At 41.9% G+C, this 17,334-nt stretch overlaps 1 protein-coding gene across 4 annotated transcripts in view; it reads left to right on the top strand.

Annotated features, from left to right (window-relative positions):
• Window positions 1-17,334, top strand: part of PDE4D (phosphodiesterase 4D) — a 648,504-nt gene that overhangs the window by 153,118 nt on the left and 478,052 nt on the right. The gene's annotated exons all lie outside the window — the stretch shown is intronic.

Genomic DNA, 17,334 nt, shown 5'->3' with positions numbered 1-17,334 from the left:
TTTTAGTTGCCCTTCTTTGAACCTTTTCTAATGCCAGTATATCTTTTTTGAGATGAGGAGACCACATCTGTACGCAGTATTCAAGATGTGGGCGTACCATGGATTTATATAAGGGCAATAAGATATTATCCATCTTATTCTCTATCCCTTTTTTAATGATTCCTAACATTCTGTTTGCTTTTTTGACTGCCGCTGCACACTGCGTGGACGTCTTCAGAGAACTATCCACGATGACTCCAAGATCTCTTTCCTGATAAGTTGTAGCTAAATTAGCCCCCATCATATTGTATGTATAGTTGGGGTTATTTTTAACCAGTTCTCTATCCATGAAAGGATCTTCCCTCTTATCCCATGACAACTGCAATGGCCTTGTCTTCCTTGAGTGCTCCTTTAGCACCTTTGTCATCTAGTGGCCCCACTGTTTGTATGGAAGGCTTCCTGCTTCTGGAGTACCTATAAAAAATCTTACTGTTAGCTTTGCATCTATAGCAATTGCTTCTCAAATTCTTTCTTGCCTGGCCTTATTGTACTTTTTACACTTAACCTGCCAGAGTTTATACTCCATCATATTATTTTCACTAAGTTTTGACTTCCAATTTTTAAAAGCTGCCTTTTTGTCTCTATCAGCCTCCATTACTCTGCTGTTTATAGCCACAATGACATTCTTTTGAGCCTCTTATTGTCTTTTCTGATTTGGGGTATACATGTACTCTGAGTCTTTGTTGTGTAGTTTTTAAAAAGTCCCAGTGCTGCTTGCAGGCATTTAACCCTTGTGACAGTTCCTTTTCATTTCTCTCTAAAAAGTTCCATTGATTATCCTCATTTCACCAATTTTCTGTGTTGCCTATTATATCTCTATTCTCATTTAATGCCAGGCACTCTAGTTGTCCATCCTAATACGGTGACTTCTAACAGTTGTATATAAACACTTATATATAAGAGATTAAACTGGGGAGTTCCAGAACTAAGGCATGAGTCTCTACAGCTTGAGCTGTGTAGACTGGGCACACAAGAGGATGCATAGCACACACTGATCAGTTGATTACACCTCCTTCACTGGTTTATGCACCAACTGTCTTGTCTTGTGGATGAGATACACATAAGAGAGGGCCAGCAGTTTTGCAGCTTGAAGCTCCCAATTCCAGACAGCTCATTGTTGCGGTCTTTGGATTTTCCCTTCCTATGCTCATTTGCTGAAGCATAGAGGGGAATGGGGATACCAGTATCAATAGGCTTGACAGTCTATCTTGATTACTCACCTGGGTCTTTTATAAAGTATGTTTGAAACCTCGGAAGCTTAGAGTTATTCATCTTGTTCTACAGCAGCAGGCACAGGACCTCTCGGCACAGATTGAGGAAAGCATTTTGTTTTGTGATAGAAGCTTACATATAGGGAGCTCTGGCCTCAACACTGGTGCATTTATAACACATTATGACCCTCTATTGCCTATCCCAATTCCAGAAATTTGTGTGGCTAAGATTTAGGCTGCTCTTTGGGCTCTCATGAGATGAAGGGTTCCTCTAATGCCAAATACATCTGTGCTTGCAGAGGAACATCAAGACAGTGATGCTGCAGGGGAGGATCTTAATTTTTCCCAATGTTAGTAGAACTGTACAAGACAGCTAAATTAAAGTTGATGCCCATCCTGGAGGTACCTGTCTTAGGAACCTTATTTTCAAAAGTGTAACAAGGAATTGGAAAGCCAGTACTTTGTGTTTTGTGGCATACACATAAAGAATACAAAAGTTGATTTTTCCTACTTTTAAAAAACTTTTTAATTTTTAACAATCTAAGAGCCATATTTAGGATGTTCTCAAATTCATGTGTGAGGTAGAGCTGGATAAATTATCAGTTGAAGCTTCTTAAGGCATACGTAAGACAAAGGGAATCAGATACTTCAAGCTCTATACCAATGTCTGTAAACTGGGTTTGAGCACCTGTAGGATCTAACTACTTTCACATGTTAACCAGCCTCCACTGTAAATCATACCAAGTACATCAGCCAAAGAAGCAAAACAACAAATGTTAGGGCCAAAATTTGCTCTTACACTGGCGGAAGTTAACTCTATTGACATCAGTGAGATTACTTGGCATTTTCAGTGATGTAACTGAGAGCAGAATTTTTCCTGCAGTCTTCATAAAATCTATTATAAACTCATACAAACTTGTTCTTTAATATCAAAAACCACAGAGCTAACTTCTGAGATTGTCATGTTTACTCTTTTTTTACTGCTTTAAATTTAAAAAAAATCAAGAAAGGCATTGTATACAGGGAATATTTGGCTCACATTCATTTAATAAATCTTATTAGATATTTTACAGTCGGCTTATTATTTTGCTTCTGATAAGAGCCTGTTAGTCCCCTTCCCCATGTAATGAATAGAAATTTTTTCTTGTATTTTCTGTCCAATTTAGACTGTAAGCCCTTTGGAACAAAGACCACGTCTTTTTACATGTATGATGCTACTAGCAAGGTGTGTTTTTCCTTCGAGTGCTTGTGCATTTATTCTACTTGTCCCCTTGCAATGAGATCAGATTCATTTGGCTAGCAATGTCCATTAGGTCTGTGCCTTTTTCCTGCATGCTCATACCTAAGAACACAATGAGCAGAGCAGGTCCCTTCTTAGCTCCTGTGGCTGCAAAATAAGTATTTAGTCTACATAGCATAAATCTAGTGTTAGGATTAGTTTTTTGTTAGTTTTACCTGGTACTGGCATTTAGCCCATATGGCTGAAACCAAGTCCTCCAGATTATAAATTTTGTCCCTTTTGTTAGTCAGTTGTTCCCTTTAATCATGGTCCACTCAAGGTGCCTATTTTGCCTCAGGGCAGGGGATATTGCAGTTAAATGTCCATCTGTTTTCCAAACAAACATACAAGGTAAGGGAGGCTCTCCTGAAGCTTTTTCTGCTAGACAGATCAATGAAGACTCGTTTCTGATATGAGTAAACAAGATCCTCCTGGATCTGAGAAGTCTACGTTTGAGAGATCTGTGAGCACTGGTTTGACTGCCCGCTCCTGAGCCACTACCGCTAAAAAGTACTCTTCGACAATGACTGCAGTCATGTCCTCTTGAATGTCTGCTGAAAGGGGTTAGGAAGCATAGCAGATTTTGATTAAATCTCAGGAAAAGCTTCCTAACCCTAAGAACGTTAGGACAATAGAACAGACTGCCTAAGAAGGTTGTGGCAGCTCCTTCACTGGAGGTTTTCAAAAGGAGGCTGGAAAGCCAGCTGTCTTGGATGGTTTAAACGAGTGCTAGCCGCCCTTCCCACAGCCCCATTGGCCTAGGGTGGTGAACCGTGGTCAGTGGGAGCTGCGATCGGCCGAACCTGCGGACGCGGCAGGTAAACAAACCGGCCCGGACCACCAGGGGCTTTCCCTGAACAAGCAGCAGACCGGTTTTGAGAAGCACTGGTTTAAACCAAACAAATCCTGCTTTTTGGCAGGGGGTTAGACTAGACTGTATGACCCTTGTGGTCCCTTCTAACCCTATGATTCTCTGAGACAGGAGAGAGCACTCTTCTTCTAAAGAGCATAGACATAGGTAACCTTCTCAGGGAGCTAATAAGAAGATGGAGAATGCCTGAGTCTGCTTCCTTAAAGGGTATCTCCAGGCCTGGAATGAGGAGGAGGAGTCTGATCTCATAGTTATGTTACTAGCTAAAGAGCAGTTTCATGCTACCTTAGGTGCTACCTTTATGGTACCAACATTATGGCTCCCAGTACTGACATCGTCTATGTCATTGTCAGTGGTCCCCAATGTGCTACTTACAGAACTGACCTTCTTGGCACTGAGGTCCTTTATGGTACCAAGTAGTATCCCAGTATCCTCTCTGCCTGAGTCACCACTATTGGCATCTATGATGAGTGTACTCTCTCTCTTTGATATCAGCCACTACCTCATCCTCTGTACTGAGCACTTCAATGGCACCAAATAGGGAGCTTCCTATGGCACATCCCTGGACTCCTGTTAAATCTGCACTGTCCCCTGAGGAAGAATATTACCCTTTCTTGTCTAGCTAGCAGGGCTCCACCTCCCTATTCTCCAAGATTCTGCTTATGATAGGATCCCATTGGTTCTCCTAGGGATTCTAGGTACCATTTCTACTCTCACACAGACGTAAGTGACCTAGAGATGTGCACTATCCTTGGTAATCCCCAGGGTAAATCCACGCTGCCTTTCCTTATAGCCATCAGTCTTGGCCCTGCAGGATCCCCAGGGGCTTATAGCTTGTAAGGAAGCCAACTTCAACTGCCCTTCTAAGGTTAGGTCTCATTCCACTGTAGAGTGTACAGCCTCAAGTGACACATACTGAGTTCATCAGGAGCAGGCATCTGATGAAGTACACCAAAGGGCTATGGAGCTTATCCTAACAGCTATTTCCTCATCTTCACCGGATGACACTGTAGTCCTTGTTGAATCATTCCACCTTGGTGACTACATAGTATTCCAGGATCATCTCTACTGGAGGGAGGGACATGCTAAAGACACTGGTTGAGATGATGCAAGAAAAATCCCAGAAACTGTTAGATATCCTGCACTCCTTAAATGCCATACTCCTGGTATGCATTCTGCACCAAAAAATAAAAAAATCTGCAAACAATATTTTAAAGTTCTGCAAAATTTTGCAAATTTTATTTGTCAAAATAACATTACATAATCATGCCAGCTTCAATTATTTTAATAATGTATTTAAACATACCTGTCAGCACGTATGTGTATAACAATATAGATGCATACAAAAATTCCCCCAGTAGTAGAGAGTTAAAGTAACCCCTATGACAACCCAGTTCCTGTTTCTCTGCCCCCTTCTCTCCCCGAGACCAGCCAGGGGGCCAAACACCCACAACCCCTCCCCCCAGAGCCCAGCTATGGGGCTCCTTAGTTCATATACCGCACTGCCCCCCCCTCAGGCCTCTCTCCCCCAGAGCCCAGCCGCAGGGCCCTCCCTTGCCCAAATACCCACACCTCCTCCCCCTAAGAGCGCCGCTGTGGGGGGCTGCTGGCCCAGATACCCACACCCTTTCCCCCCAGAGCCCAGCCACAGCCCCACCCCAGCCCAGACACCCACCTCCCTCTCCTCTCTGTCCCCAGAGCTCAGCCGTGGCCTCCAGCCCAGACACACCCCCAGAGCCCAGGGATCCAGAGGGAAAAACAGCCTGATGCTCGGTCCCAGGCTTGCACGGAGTTTCCTGTGCACCGCCCTCTTCTTCCCCCAGGGCCTGCTGAGAACTGCAGCTGTCGGGTACCCTCTAGCTCCCTCCCCTCCCCCTGGCAGTGTCTTCTATGGATAAGCTGGGCTCTGCTGAGTCCATCTGCTCCTAGTGGTGGCCAGCAGCATTACAGCCCATTTCTATCAGGGAAAGGAAATTCTGTGCGCACTACGTTAATTTCTGCAAAATTCTGCAGTGGCGCAGAATTCCCTCAGGAGTAATGCCTCAAATATTTTATACAAAGTGGAAAAGCTTCAACAGAAGAGAATGGAAATATCTTATTGCTTGGTGGTTAGGGCACTCACCTGGGTAGAAGAGACCTACGTTTAAATTCCTGCTCTAGACCAGGGATTTGAATCTGGAACTCCCACATCCCTGCTGAGTGCCCTAACCACACAGCTATTGAGAATATGCAAAGGCACCACAACCACTGGGATCATCTAGTCTGATCTCCTGTATAACAGAGGCCATAGGTCTTCCCTGAAGTCATTCCCTTTTTGGAAAACAACCAATCTTGACTTTAAATTTTCCAGTGATGGAGAAGCCACCACACCCTTCGCAAGTTGTTCTAATGGTTAATAACCTTCACTGTTAATAACCTAGACTTATTTCTTGTCTAAATTTGTCCAGCCATTGGATCTTGTTCTATTTTTGCTAGATTGAAGTTCTCATTATCAATTTTTTGTTCGTCATATAGGTACTGATGGACTGTGGTCAAGTCACCTCTTAGCCTTCTTTTTTTGCCAGGCTAAATAGATCAAGCTTCTTGAGTTTATCAGTAGGGAGCAGCTCAAGTTAAGCTGATTATCCACTGTGACCTCCTAAGTCTTTTCCTAGAGTCCCTCATCCTGTAAGTTTCAGCTACATTCTTTGTTACTAGATGTACAGCTTTACATTTGGCCATATTAAAATACATGTTGTTTGCATGTGCCCAGCTTACAAAACCAATCCAGATCACTCTTTGTCAGTGACTTGTTCTCTTCATTATTTACCACTTGCACAGCTTTTGTGTCATCTGCAAACTTTGTCATGATGATTTTATGTTTTCCCCCAATCCACTGATAACCTTAAATAGCACAGGGCCATGAACCAATTCCTGTAGAATCTCACTAGAACCACGGGTACTTGATGATGATTTTCCATTTATAATCACATTGAGACCTATCATTTAATCAGGTTTTAATCCATATAATGTGTGCCATGTTAATTTAGTGTCATTCTATTTTTTTAATCAAAATGTTGTGCAGTACCAAGTCAAAAGCCTTATAGAAGTTTAAGTATTTGACATCAGTTCTATTATCTTAATCAACTAAACTTGTAATCTCATAAAAAATACAGTTAGTCTGACAGGATCTGTTTTCCATAAACCTATGTTGATTAGCATGAACTATATTAAATTTTTTATTAATCAAGTTCTGTATCAGCCTGCATCTATTATTTTGCCCAGGATTGATGTCAGGCTGGCAGGTTTATAATTACCCAAGTCATCCCATTTATCCTTTCTAAATATGGCACAACCTTAATGGTCCAGTGAGATCCTTCACTAGCTCTTTTTCAAATCATGGATGCAAGTTTTCTGGACCTACTGATTTAAAAATGTCTAACTTCATCAGATGGACATTTAACTGCAATATCCTCTGCCCTGAGGCAAAATAGGCACCTTGAGTGGCCATCATTAAAGGGAACAGCTTTTTATCATCATATGATATAATTGCATCATCTCCCCCCCCGCCAATACAGAGGCGAAATATCAATTGAGTACTTCTGCCTCTTCTCCATTATTATAGACAATTTTACCATTTCCATTTATTGATGGACCAATACTGTTGTTAGGATTCTTTTGATACCTAATAAACTTAAAAATGCCTCCGTATTATCCTTTTCTCCTTGGATATTTTGCTTCTCTTTTCAGTTCTTAGCTTCTGTTTTATGTTCATTACTATCATATTACCTTTTCTTCGTGTATTATATATTGGTTTTAACCCACTCTACCCAGCTGCTGTTATTTCCCATGTAAGTTAGATTGATTTTTTTCACCAGTGTGTGGCCTTTTTCAAATGTGGAATTGTGGCTTTTGAGGCATCTAGTAAAGTGTTTTTAAACAATTCCCAATTATCATTCAAAATGTTCTGTTAAATTCTTTTTTCCAGCTGATTTGGCTCTTAATTGTTTTCAGCTTTGTGAAACTGGTCCTTTAAAAGCACCGATTATATGTATTACTGATTTGGATTTCATTCTGTCTGAAAAAAAACACTAATTTTTAGTTTTGTGATCAATCTTGATAGAACCAAGGGACATATGTGGATAGGGGTTGTAGCCTAGTGGACTAGTATGCCTTTATTATATTCACTGCTACTGTAGCCCTTTGGGCTAGCTTGCCTTCATTATATTTACTGCTTTGCATTATATTCAGCGGTAATGTAATAAACCTTCAGGCCTGTATCCTGTAAGACATTAGCTTCAGCAAATTAGCATAAAGCTTGAGACCTATGAACTTTGAACAGATAAATGGCCCTACAGAAAACCCAAGTATTTGAGGAACTGAAAATAGAGTTTTAGGGCAAGTTCTGACCACAGGTAAAAAGTACAACCACAGAAGCGTCCTGATGTACTGATTTATGTAACAGGTACGTGAGATACATTTAAGGCTAGCCTGCTTACTTGCTTTTTTATATATCTATATCTATATAGATATCTTTTCTTATAAGTTCTTATTTTCTTATAGGTGTGATTGTTTTATTATAATAGGTTTATATTAGGGTATATTTTGCTGTACCTGCAGGCCACATCCTGTGTAGTGAGCTAAGGCAAAGTTAGCATACATATGTCTGGGACCTTTCACCTAGATAAATGGAGCTAAAGCATAAGGTCCATATATGATTGCAATCTTTAACATAGAGGATGCGTTAAAGAGGGCTGGCATATCGGCTTTCCTAAGTTCATAACCTTTTAAACTTAACAGGTACACCACAACTTAGAACTTGGAAAGAACCGAAATAACAAGTTAGGACAGAAATAACAATAACAAATGTGATATCTAATCACAAAAGGGCCATGGTAACGAATTGACGTATATAATAAATTGAGATAATTGATATACTAACCTATAGGAAAAAGACACTCCAACATTAGTGAGGTGAAGAAATACAAATAAGGAGAAAGGAAAAATCCCCAACTGAATATGCATCAAACATAACAGTGTCAGCGTAACAAATTATAAAAGTGGCACCCCACCCTAGGGGCAGTAGCAGAGAGAGATGTAGTCGTTGGGAGGTGCCAGAATGATAGGAAAGGTGATGGTGATGAGGAAGATGATAGCTAACATTTCAGGTTGTTCTAAAAGGGATGGTGTGAATATATGGGTGTGTAGATGTACATTCTGTAGTATTTCTATCTATCCTTCTAAGTTGGGTTGTTTGTGACTGTGCTAAATGTATTAATAAACTATATTTGTAAATATAAAAGAGTTCCTATATTGTGAGTGTTGCAACTGTGCACATCAGGGTTCCCAACAATATAATAATTTAAATAATAGTGGGCCTGATCTTGGGGCAAGAACCTGGCAACCCCCAAAGTGATAACTGGGGATTCTTAAGAAATCAATATAATAAATACATAATCTAAGATCAGGCTACAGGGTGCAGGGACACGTTGGGACAAGGGTAGATGTGCCTGATTGAATGGAAGATGCTAGGGGTCAGCCAGGGTCTGCATGCGGGAAGCTCCCTAACAGTCACCTCCCTCCCCCAGCAAAAAAAAAAACCCTCAAAACAACCCTGTTCCATACTTTCCCCACCCATACCCAACAACCCTCCTAGTTCACACCCAGGCTTCTTCCCAGCAATTACTTCCCTCTCCCTCAGCTCCTCCGTTACCCGTGACTTCCCCAAGCCTTTGCACTGCTTCTGAGGGGTGCAGGAAATACGGTTCTATATTGTAGTTTAAATGAATTATTACTCAGAGTTCTGTATTAATATGCCTAGTAAGGAATCTATTTGTCAAAAAACATTTCCTGAATCTTTTTTGTTGTCTGTGTTGTTACAAACATACTTGCTGACAAATATGAAATAAATGAACAAAAATAATTGAAACCGGTGTGATTATATTGTGTTATTTTGACAAATGAAATATGCAGAATTTTGCAGAATTTGAAAATATTGTGCACAGAATTTTTAATTTTTTGGCACCGAATTCCCCCAGGAGTAGTTCTGTATTCTATTCAGGATACAAGAATAATTGTCAGGGGAAGAGTCCTCTTCTAAGTGCCATAATTTCCCTTCTCATTGAATTTCTCACTTCATGTATTTTCATATTCCTTTTCAAAGTATAACAGTATTCAGTACTGTATATGCTGGCTCCAGTGTGGATAAAAGCTATCTTTAGTAGGCCAAAATGTGAATTAGCAGAGAATGAAACATTGGCAAAGATAATATCACTTTTTGCATAATTGTTCCCAAATCTGAGAAAACCTGTTTTTATTAATGTCTCCCAATAAACCATAAATGGGATATGTCAACTTCTTTCTATAACACTGTAAGGAGGTTGTTGCTCGTGTCAATGAACAGGATCCTTTAACACCCCACTACCAACTTTGAAATCCTGTCCCACAGCCATCAGTCTTCTGTTAGTGCTCCTAATTAATATTACAATTAACCCATCCATATAGGCTGTCGTTGCAACATTCCCAGTACCTTCTGGTCCAGAAACAAGAATGGACTGGAAATGGAACACTGGTCTTTTATATGATTGTTTTGAAACTATCTTAGCCACTGTGGGCCTGATTTTCTGAAAATAAGACCCTTTATTAGTGTGTTCCTTATGAATAAGGCAGTGTGTGCAAGTGAAAATCATTCGGTACCATCGTAGGCAAAGGTTTCATTTACTTAAGTTTCCTCCTACAGAAAAAGGATAATATGATATTACACTGAACTATCTAATGTCTCAATATTATACTGGAGGAAACTGTTTTATGCATCTTTTGTAAGTACAAATGACTAATATATTATTCAAGAATAGAATGGTCTGAACTATTACTTTGGTTTGAAATAAAACTACAACAACAAAACTAGCAGCAGGTAATTGTAAAAAAGAAAAGATTTATGTATGTGAGATGAAGATGTCTGCATTCTAGTGAGGATGTATATCTGATTACAACTCTTTTAGTTAACTGTACATTTTTTGTTTGTGCTTTCAGTGTATCCATACTGGCCAAATTGTACTAATTAGTCCAGTTATTCCAATTTTCTTTGTTAATCAAGTAAAATACTCCTAGTTTCATTTGCACAAATAGGTGGTAAGGTGGGTTTCTGCATTAGTTTCTTACCTTCAAAAATTTGATTTTTCCCTTTTCCAAGAGCACCTGGGGGTTATCATGGATTACAAACTAAATATGAGTCATCAATGTAATACTGTTGCCAGAAAAAAAAAAAGTGAACATCATTTTGGGACATAATAGCAGAAATTCTGTAAGCAAGATACGAGAAATAATCCTTCCTTTCTACTCATCATTGATAAGGCCTCAGCTGGAGTATTGTGTTCAGTTTTGGAAACCACACTTTAGAAAAGATGTGAACAAAGTAGAGACAGTCCAGAGGAGAGCAACAAAGATGAGTAAAGTTCTAGAAAACACAACCTACAAGGAAAGTTTGAAAAAAAATTGATTTATCTAGTCTGGAGAAGAGAACACTGAGGGGGGACATACGAGTCTTCAAGTACCTAAAAGGTTGTTATAGAGAGGAAGGTGAGAAATGGTTCTTCTTATTCACAGAGGACAGGCCAAGAACTAATGGGCTTCAATCGCAGCAAGGCAGATTTAGGTTAGACATTAGGAAAAACTTCCTAACTGCGAGACTAGTTAAGCATTAGAACAAATTAACTAGGGAGGTTGTGGAATCGCCATCACTGGAGGATTTTAGGAACATGTTAGACAATCACCTTTTTTTTTATTCATAGATTCTAGGACTGGAAGGGACCTCAAGAGGTCATCGAGTCCAGTCCCCTGCCCGCATGGCAGGACCAAATACTGTCTAGACCATCCCTGATAGACATTTATCTAACCTACTCTTAAATATCTCCAGAGATGGAGATTCCACAACCTCCCTAGACAATTTATTCCAGTGTTTAACCACCCTGACAGTTAGGAACTTTTTCCTAATGTCCAACCTAGACCTCCCTTGCTGCAGTTTAAGCCCATTGCTTCTTGTTCTATCCTTAGAGGCTAAGGTGAACAAGTTTTCTCCCTCCTCTTTATGACACCCTTTCAGATACCTGAAAATTGCTATCTTGTCCCCCCTCAGTCTTCTCTTTTCCAAACTAAACAAACCCAATTCTTTCAGCCTTCCTTCATAGGTCATGTTCTCAAGACCTTTAATCATTCTTGTTGCTCTTCTCTGGACCCTTTCCAATTTCTCCACATCTTTCTTGAAATGCGGTGCCCAGAACTGGACACAATACTCCAGCTGAGGCCTAACCAGAGCAGAATAGAGCGGAAGAATGACTTATCGTGTCTTGCTCACAACACACCTGTTAATACATCCCAGAATCATGTTTGCTTTTTTTGCAACAGCATCACACTGTTGACTCATATTTAGCTTGTGGTCCACTATAACCCCTAAATCCCTTTCTGCCGTACTCCTTCCTAGACAGTCTCTTCCCATTCTGTATGTGTGAAACTGATTTTTTTCCCTAAGTGGAGCTCTTTGCATTTGTCTTTGTTAAACTTCATCCTGTTTAACTCAGACCATTTCTCCAATTTGTCCAGATCATTTTGAATTATGACCCTGTCCTCCAAAGCAGTTGCAATCCCTCCCAGTTTGGTATCATCCGCAAACTTAATAAGCGTACTATCTAAGTCGTTAATGAAGATATTGAACAGAGCCGGTCCCAAAACAGACCCCTGCGGAACCCCACTCGTTATGCCCCTCCAGCAGGATTGGGAACCATTAACAACAACTCTCTGAGTACGGTTATCCAGCCAGTTATGCACCCACCTTATAGTAGCCCCATCTAAATTGTATTTGCCTAGTTTATCGATAAGAATATCATGCGAGACCGTATCAAATACCTTACTAAAGTCTAGGTATACCACATCCACAGCTTCTCCCTTATCCACAAGACTCGTTATCCTATCGAAGAAAGCTATCAGATTGGTTTGACATGATTTGTTCTTCACAAATCCATGCTGGCTGTTCCCTATCACCTTACCACCTTCCAAGTGTTTGCAGATGATTTCCTTAATTACTTGCTCCATTATCTTCCCTGGCACAGAAGTTAAACTAACTGGTCTGTAGTTTCCTGGGTTGTTTTTATTTCCCTTTTTATAGATGGGCACTATATTTGCCCTTTTCCAGTCTTCTGGAATCTCTCCCGTCTCCCATGATTTTCCAAAGATAATAGCTAGAGGCTCAGATACCTCCTCTATTAGCTCCTTGAGTATTCTATGATGCATTTCATCAGGCCCTGGTGACTTGCAGGCATCTAACTTTTCTAAGTGAGTTTTAACTTGTTCTTTTTTTATTTTATCTGCTAAACCTACCCCCTTCCCATTAGCATTCACTATGTTAGGCATTCCTTCAGACTTCTCGGTGAAGACCGAAAAAAAGAAGTCATTTAGCATCTCTTCCATTTCCAAGTTTCCTGTTACTGTTTCGCCCTCTTCACTAAGCAGTGGGCCTACCCTGTCTTTGGTCTTCCTCTTGCTTCTAATGTATTGATAAAAAGTCTTCTTGTTTCCCTTTATTCCCGTAGCTAGTTTGAGTTCATTTTGTGCCTTTGCCTTTCTAATCTGCATTCCTGTGTTGTTTGCCTATATTCATCCTTTGTAATCTGTCCTAGTTTCCATTTTTTATATGACTCCTTTTTATTTTTTAGATCATGCAAGATCTCATGGTTAAGCCAATGTGGTCTTTTGCCACATTTTCTATCTTTCCTAACCAGCGGAATAGCTTGCTTTTGGGCCCTTAATAGTGTCCCTTTGAAAAACTGCCAACTCTCCTCAGTTGTTTTTCCCCTCAGTCTTGATTCCCATGGGACCTTACCTATCAGCTCTCTGAGCTTACCAAAATCTGTCTTCCTGAAATTCATTGTCTCTATTTTGCTGTTCTCCCTTCTACCCTTCCTTAGAATTGCAAACTCTGATTTCATGATCACTTTCACTCAAGCTGCCTCCTACTTTCAAATTCTCAACAAGTTCCTCCCTATTTGTTAATATCAAGTCTAGAACAGCTTCCCCCCAGTAGCTTTTTCAACCTTCTGAAAGAAAAAGTTGTCTCCAATGCAGTCCAAGAATTTGTTGGATAGTCTGTGCCCTGCTGTGTTATTTTCCCAACATATATCCGGATAGTTGAAGTCCCCCATCACCACCAAATCTTGGGCTTTGGATGATTTTGTTTTTTGTTTAAAAAAAACCTCATCCACCTCTTCCACCTGGTTAGGTAGCCTGTAGTAGACTCCTAGCATGACATCACCCTTGTTTTTTACCCCTTTTAGCCTAACCCAGAGACTCTCAACACTTCCATCTCCTATGTCCATCTCTACCTCAGTCCAAGTGTGTACATTTTTAATATACAAGGCAACACCTCCTCCCTTTTTCCCCTGTCTATCCTTCCTGAGCAAGCTGTGTCCATCCACACCAACATTCCAATCATGTGTATTATCCCACCAAGTTTCAGTGATGCCAACAATGTCATAGTTGTATTTATTTATTAGCACTTCCAGTTCTTCCTGCTTATTACCCATACTTCTTGCATTTGTATATAGGCATCTAAGATACTGGTTTGATCTTTCCTCCCAGTTTTGTCCTGACCCTCCTTTCTCTCTGCCAATATAGCCCACACTCCCTCTCGTTTCCGACCCATCTCCCATGTCTCCATGTTCCCCACTTACCTGCGGGCTTTGCTCACCTGTCCCCGTCGAACCTAGTTTAAAGCCCTCCTCACTAGGTTAGCCAGTCTGTGTCCAAATAGGGTCGTTCCCCTCCTTGAAAGGTGAACCCCATCTCTGCCTAGCAGTCCTTCCTCAAATAGCATCCTGTGGTTTAGGAAGCCAAAGCCCTCCTGGCGACACCATCTTCACAGCCAGGCATTCACCTCCATGATGCATCTGTCTCTGCCCGGGCCCCTACCTTTGACAGGAAGAATCGAAGAGAATACCACCTGCACTCTAAACTCCTTCATCTGTACTCCCAGAGCCCTGTACTCACTCTTGATCCGCTCAGTGTCACACCGCGCAGTATCATTTGTGCCCACATGGATGAGTAGCATGGGGTAGTAGTCAGAGGGCTGGATAATCCTTGACAATGCCGCCGTAATGTCTCGGATACGGGCTCCCGGCAGGCAGAATACCTCCCGAGATGAAATGTAAGGGTGACAGATGGGCACCTCCGTCCCTCTCAGCAGAGAGTCTCCGACCACCACTATCCTACGTTTCCTATTTGCAGTGGTGGCAGCAGACCTCCCAGCCTTAGGGGTACGAGGCTTCTCCTCTTCTACTGTAGGGGGTGATGCCTTCTTTCCTGTATCAAGAAGAGCATAACGGTTACCTATTACCATGGCGGGAGGGTTCGGAGCAGGGGTGAAGCACTGCCTGCTGCCAGAAGTAACCAGCTGCCAGTGTCCACCCTGAGCCATCTCCTCCTCCACAAGTGGTGTATCAGCAGTCCTGTGTACTGGGACAGCTACCTCATCTGTCTCCACATGGACACTGTCCAGGAATTGCTCGTGGATTCGGATGCTCCTCAACCTAGTCACCTCCTCCTGTAGCTCTCCCACCTGATGCCTGAGAGATTCCACCAGCAGGCACCTTTCACATTGGATGGTCCCCCCAGCCTGGATATCAGTAAGTGGAAATTGCAAGTTACAGTCTCTGCAAAACCACACCAGGATCTGGGTAGAAGTATCCATGCTCAGGCGCTCTGTCTGGCTACAAGCGCAGGTGGAGGAGACAGAAGCAGTGCTGGCACAGGTGTTGCGGGTCTTCCTAACCATCGTAAGCCTCCCTCTGTCAAACTCCCGTCTGCAGCCCCCTGCCCGCTGAAAGGGTTATTTAAGCAAGAAGTTTTAGGTTTTAAGGGGAATAAAGGGAAAACAGATAGAACCGGCAAGGGACCCTCGCCCCTTCCAAACTCCCTTGCGAAACTCCCTGTTAGCAGCCCCTGGTCGCAAAAGCTCCCTGGTCGTTTGTGCGCTGCTTTATAAAGCCCTGGCCTGTATGAATGTCCCGCCCACTGATTAAGGCTCAGCCACTTACCAGAGGCTTCTAGCTTTCAAACCTTCCTTTGAAGCTCACAGCTTCCAACTGCCAGCCACAGCACACGGTCCTTCAACCAACCAACCAACCAACCAGACTGACAAACATAAGCTCAGCACACAGCAAGTAAACCCCAAACACAAACAATCACACACTACAGACAGTCACTTACCCCAAAAGGGTGCTGTATTGCTCCTCCTTCACCTGGAGAACTCTCTTGTGAAACTCCCTGTTAGCAGCCCCTGTTTGTTTTGGGGATGGTCTAGATCGGGGTCGGCAACGTTCAGCACGCGGCTCGCCAGGGTAAGCACCCTAGCGGGCTGGGCCAGTTTATTTACCTGCTGACGCGGCAGGTTCGGCTGATCGCGGCCCCCACTGGCCACGGTTTGCCGTCCCGGGCCAATGGGGGCGGCGGCAAGCGACGCGGGCCGAGGGATGTGCTGGCTGCGGCTTCCTGCCGCCCCCATTGGCCCGGAACGACGAACCGCGGCCAGTGGGGGCCGCGATCGACCGAACCTGCCACATCAGCAGATAAATAAACTGGCCTGGCCCGCCAGGGTGCTTATCCAGGCGAGCAGCGTGCCGAACGTTGCCGACCCCTGGTCTAGACAATACTTAGTCCTGCCTCTGTGCAGGAGACTGGACTAGGTGACCTATTGAGGTCCCTTCCAGGCCTACATTTTTATGATGCTATTATTCAATTTCCCTGGTTTTGGATGAATTTTATCCTTTATTTTGCATATTGCAGACAGTTCTATATCAGTTTGATGTAGTTTTATTCTCAATTACTTGTATGATTTTTATTATATATTACTATTATAATGTTATTGATTTTCCCCTAACAGCCTGACACTACGTGGGAGAAAACCACTACTGCCAGAGTGCTGGAGGCAGGGCCAAAACAGATGGGAGGCAGGGACTTCCTCTGGCCACTGTCAGTACAAATGCAGCTGCAGGAGGCAGGAAGGAAGGGAGGGAAAGAAAGCACTCCATTAGAGATTTTAGGGCCTTTGTTGACATCTACAATGCTAGTGCATTTTTTTAACTAGACATTTAGATATCAGGGGGTCCCTGCTCCTTTTATAAAGGGAGCGGTACTCTTATTGTGGGATGAGCAGCAATAGCAGAGCAGAGTGGCTGGGGCTCTTAGATGGGGGAATGGAGGAATGATTTTGGAAAATTTAAGAGACATACATGTAGACAAACAACAAAAACAAAGTGAAAGAAAGCAGCTGACAAATTTTGTACTCTTAATATGTTGCTTGTATGTCAGTCAAAGGAGTAGGGAACTGGAGAGACTAAAGGCAATATTGCTGTATAGTTTCACAGTATTTGTTTATATTATATTTTAATGTATTTTGCAATAAGCCCCAACAGGGGGCATAGGGAACATGCTTTTTACATGTTATAAAGTCCCATAACGTAAGAGAATATGGTTTTACCAATCCATTAAAAAGTTAATTTGAGTTATTTACCTTCATTAAATGTGCTTATTCATTTTGTTTCTCATTCTGACTTGCTACTGATAAGTAATAACATTCTTTACCGTTCTCAATCTTTAATAAAAAAATTCAAATTCTGATGGCTGCATTTTATTGAAAACACTCTCTCTCTCTCCCCTTCCACTCTGCATACTGTAGCAGGACAGAAGGTTGCCAGAGCTCTTTTAAATTCTGAGATGTACTGAATCTTGTGCCATAAGTCTTTGAAATACAGTAATTAAAACAGGTACATGAATATTTTGCTGTCTGTATGCAACTAGTAAGGCCATTCTTATTACTGAATTTAAACAAATACTACTTCATTGCCAATACACTATTAGACTCAGTTTATTATTTTATTCTTGTTCCAAAATGGCATCAACAGAGCTAG

Source organism: Trachemys scripta, chromosome 6 (genome assembly GCF_013100865.1).
Source record: "Trachemys scripta elegans isolate TJP31775 chromosome 6, CAS_Tse_1.0, whole genome shotgun sequence".
Lineage (NCBI taxonomy): Eukaryota > Metazoa > Chordata > Testudines > Emydidae > Trachemys > Trachemys scripta.
The sequence above is the reverse complement of the archived record's forward strand: the minus strand, read 5'-3'. Positions and strand labels throughout refer to the sequence as shown.